Consider the following 2,500-nt stretch of genomic DNA (forward strand, 5'->3'; position numbering starts at 1 on the left):
CACTTTGGGGAAAAGGCTTGAGATTCAAGAATTCTGGAAATTCTTGACTTAATACAGGACCATCTTCTCGGAATTAAAATATAGAAAAAATATAATAAAATGAATGAATGAACATGTGCCTAACAGTTCCCTTGCATTCAAACATCACCATACCAACTATTTCATTATGTAAAGGAGACCATTTTCTTATAGTTAACCCAATGCCGCCAGGGAAAATGAACAAAAAATGGGGAAAATGCTGTGCCCATAGATGGCTCTGCAAGTGCTTAGCCATAAAGAAGTCAATTAGTAGACCTTATGACCGTACCTGATTTGAAATGGCGGGAAAAATGTATTTTTTACTAGTGCTATGAATATCGATGGTGTTATTTTTATTATAAACATTATAATTATTATAAAAAAAATTTAACATTAGTAACAGCAAAATAAGATAAGGTAAAATATTTTGTAAATCAAAGAAAAGCGTAAACAAGCAAGACAGGTAGTACTCGTAACTGGCTCATTGGTGACTTAGTACAAGTGTAGCCATCTATGTGTAAAAAACAATCATACAAGTACTTACAGTGGGCATAGCACGTCCGTACACGTCATACCCGTCAGCATTGGGTTAATTAGCAATTTATCCTTTATTTGATGATTTCACTTAAAAGCATATTTCTAATTATGTCACAATGACATTTAAGTAATTTTCAATGTAATCAATTCTGATAATCATCAGTGAATCAAGTTACTAAACGCTTTCAAATAGTGATGAATAATTTAGAGGTTATAGTAGGCTTGTTTACCAAATTTATTATCACAAAAAAATATTGAATAAATAAAAATCAACAAATATTTCTTATTTCGTTCTTGCAAAATTAAATATGCTCAAAGATCAAATGGCTCTAAATTAAGTAATTTCATCTTTTTTGTTGATTTCATGTTTTTTTCCCTTCTCTCTTCTACAAAAACTAGTAAAGTGGAACAGTATTATAGAGATAGAAGGAAAATATGAGCCAGCAATAAAACCAAACAAATAAATTAATATTAAAAAATATATAAATGCTAAACATAAGGAAGAGAACTGAAAATTAATGAAAAGGAGAATGCAAAGAAACATGAAGACACATATGTATAAAAAAATAATTGACTTTGGACAAAATTACAGAATTTTAGTGCTATAAGAAACTAAAATTGTTGCAACTCCTAAATAGTATCATCATGATACTATTTAGTATAGTATTTAGTATGATGTTATCAGTTCAAGTACTGATTACTTTAAAATTCAATTAGCCTAATCACTATGGATTTATGTACTGCCCCCTGTAGTCTTTTGGGAATTTTGTTACATAGAGACGGCTCCACGTTCTCAGCCGGCAAGGAGTCAATCAGTAGGCCCTAGTGACCGATCCTGATTTCCCCATTACTTGAAATTGCAGGAAAATGTGTTTTACTTTCTAGTAATATTGATATCCATACTGTTATTATTCTTTTAATATGTTTATTAAATTGTTTTTAAAGTCTTGGTAAAATTAAAGACAATTAAGTAATACAAAAGAAACTTTCCAAAAATCAAGGAAAAGAGTAAACAGGGGAGATAGGTGGGACAAATAACTGACTCCTTGGTGACTAAGCACATGTAGAGCCATCTATGTGTAAATACAATAAATAATCTTATATTAAAGTGGACATGGCATATATTCTTGCCATCTATGCCTATTGGGTCAAAAGGTAAATGTATAAATAAAAAAAAAAAGAAAAGAAATACAAATCAAAGCTTTCATGAGGTAAATAATATAAGCAATTACATATAAATAAATATGAAAAATTGCACATACTAAAATGGAAAATAAAACCTCATTATAAAGATATCAACTATATTTGAAAAGGATATGATAATGGACAGGTTAATAATAATAATAATAACTACTATATCATTAATGACTTGATGCACACACCAATGAGGAATAGAATTATAAACTTTCTCTCTTTTATCACAACTTGTTCAATGACAATTTCACTTCATATGAGCAAAAAAAAGGGCATTCACATCATTTTTCCACCTATTTAACATACTTTAAATATCTTCTAAGCAGCACATTAAAAGAGCAAGTTAGTTCATCACAGACAAGATTTTTTTAAAACTGTTAGGGTATATGGGTACATATATATTATTTTTTCATCCTCTCCTCACAAGTGCCTGTGACGAACAGAACATGGCTTTCTTTCCTTGGCTTACAATTCACCCATAGTTATTCAAGCACAAAACATTTACAACTTAACCAGAAAAAAAAAGAAAATACAATATGCAATATCTAACTAATTTTGCAGTCTTTCTCTTTGTCCTCTATCATCTTTTACCCTTAAACAATATGTTTAAGTTACTTCCATAGCTAATTAAAAAAAGGCTGGGGAAGGGGATTGGGGAAGGGGCAAGTAAAAGTGTTCTAAAAAAAAAAAAAAAAAAAAAAAAAAAAAAAAAAAAAAAAAAAAAAAAAAAAAAAAAAAAAAAAAAAAAAAA

The 2,500-nt window shown here is 29.2% G+C and overlaps 1 protein-coding gene across 1 annotated transcript in view; it reads right to left on the bottom strand.

Moving 5' to 3' along the window:
• Positions 1–1,839: 1,839 nt before the first annotated feature.
• The window catches only part of LOC125042686 (TBC1 domain family member 23-like), a 17,271-nt gene continuing 16,610 nt past the window's right edge, over positions 1,840–2,500 (bottom strand). Inside the window, exon 15 of the mRNA XM_047638497.1 lies at positions 1,840–2,500. This exon is cut by the window's right edge and continues 312 nt beyond it. The gene's annotated coding sequence lies outside the window, so the exon portion shown is untranslated.

The sequence above is a fragment of the Penaeus chinensis genome, chromosome 32 (assembly GCF_019202785.1).
Source record: "Penaeus chinensis breed Huanghai No. 1 chromosome 32, ASM1920278v2, whole genome shotgun sequence".
In the NCBI taxonomy this organism is placed as follows: domain Eukaryota; kingdom Metazoa; phylum Arthropoda; class Malacostraca; order Decapoda; family Penaeidae; genus Penaeus; species Penaeus chinensis.